The 1,865-nt window shown below is 31.4% G+C and overlaps 1 long non-coding RNA gene across 1 annotated transcript; it reads right to left on the reverse strand.

Moving 5' to 3' along the window:
- Window positions 1-596: 596 nt before the first annotated feature.
- Window positions 597-1,147, reverse strand: LOC125197471 (uncharacterized). Its single transcript, XR_007172073.2, has 2 exons — window positions 1,020-1,147; window positions 597-897 (listed from the first exon to the last, which is right to left on the reverse strand). It is a non-coding gene; the product is annotated as an uncharacterized LOC125197471 (long non-coding RNA).
- Between the last annotated feature and the right edge of the window lie 718 nt (window positions 1,148-1,865).

Raw genomic sequence — 1,865 nt, forward strand, 5'->3', positions numbered from 1 at the left:
GGATCGGTTGTTAGTTGTATTAAAGACCTATTATAACTGATTGAGAATTGTTATAATAATCCTTGTAAGTATAACATTTAGCGTACAACATTAATTATTCATTGCTTGATTTATTAAAAGATACCAACATGGTTAGTGTCAAATAGTAATGGGGTGTATTGATTGGTATAGTGCAAGAAAACTAGATAGAGATAGTGTTTTCAGGCAAAAAGTAAGATATTGTCAAGATAGTCTTTTTGATTGGTATGAGGGTATAGTGCAAGAAAACTAGATAGAGATAGTGTTTTCAGGTAGAAAGTAAGATATTATTAAGATAGTCTTTTTAAAATGTTGTTTGATACACAAATTAGTTTTGTAGATATAAAATTGTAAGGACAAAAATACCCTTATATATTAAATTTCTTTTATACATGTTAAATGAATATTTTTTAAAATTAATTTAATTATATAATTGATTAATTAAATAAATTAAATGATTCACAATTGATTGGTAAATATTATTATTAATTACAGCAAAATTGATTTGATTATTCTTCATTAAGGCACATAATTAAAGCTTACTTATATACATCTTCTTCTTCTCTAAATCCAAACAATTTCATCCTGTATCATATTCAAAATATCATAAAAAAATAAAGAAGATTTGCAAGACAACACAAACCCATAGAATTTTACCGATAGAACACACAACAAATCGACAGGCTCCCACCCCAATCCACGAGAAATGGATTGAGTTGCGAAAAATAAAAATAAAAAACTAATGTAGTTAGAAAAATCCTCATCTACGGTTGATGAAGAAATCTTCTACAGGGCAGAGGAAGAAATCTGTCGACGGGCGAGAGACTACAATCAAACAGCGGCTAGTCTTCGAAATCGCTTGGTTCTCGTCACTTCTCCCTACGAAGAACACAAAAGAGGCCCAAATCAACAAAATCAGTCATGAGGCGCGGTGAGAGAAGATATAAGCAATGTGGTCTTCTTGATAGAGTAGAGAGAGGGTGAGAGAAAGAGGGAATTACAGAAGATAGATATGGTAAAGTTGAGTTGCAAAAGAGAGAGAAAGTGGGTGAGAGAAGAATGTTGGGCAATTATGACTATCATGAACAAAAAGCTTACTATCGGAGGATTTTAGTGAGATAGTGTATTCCCAAATTTCTAGATAGTCCACCGGGCCTAGGCGGGCTTTTCACTTTTTTTCGGGCTTAGAGATAGGAATATCATGGCAATTAAACAAGAGATAGACATGGATAAGAGGGACTATCCAACCCTATCAGGCCCCGTTAGGTAGGTATGTCATGTTTCGACAAGTCATGATATAACTATTGATAGTTATCATAGTTTCAATTAGTTAACTTATCTTAATTGGGTGTTGGGTAGCTAAAGATAATTGTGTGTTATCCTATTTAGATGTTTGGTACAACAAGTTACGAATAAGAAAAATAATTATGATTGTTAAAATTATCCTCATTAATTTAACTTAATGACTAAATTATCCTCATTTCTTGCCCAAATATTTTTCCTACATGTATTTGGAAATTTATTGGAGCTATAATGAAGTTGATCAGTAGAATGAATTCAGGCCATTCAATTTTGATACAAGATTGAAGCTGATATAGTAGGTAAAAAAATACTTCAATGGCAAAATTTAAAATGCTAGCAATCAAATAAATAGAGCTTAAGAAAAATTTATTATTCATGGTAGATACAACACAAATTAAATCAACAGAATCAGTAGAATGTACTATTGCAAATACAACCAAAAATTGTAGTACTAGTAGATTGCGATATTGCAGATACCAGCAAAATATGGGGCTTGGGTGTGCATATTCCATTCAAAATATCTGCAATAATTTAGTTGAAAACTG

The sequence above is a fragment of the Salvia hispanica genome, chromosome 4, assembly GCF_029641045.1.
Source record: "Salvia hispanica isolate PSC_SH4W2 chromosome 4, Shi_PSC_v1, whole genome shotgun sequence".
In the NCBI taxonomy this organism is placed as follows: domain Eukaryota; kingdom Viridiplantae; phylum Streptophyta; class Magnoliopsida; order Lamiales; family Lamiaceae; genus Salvia; species Salvia hispanica.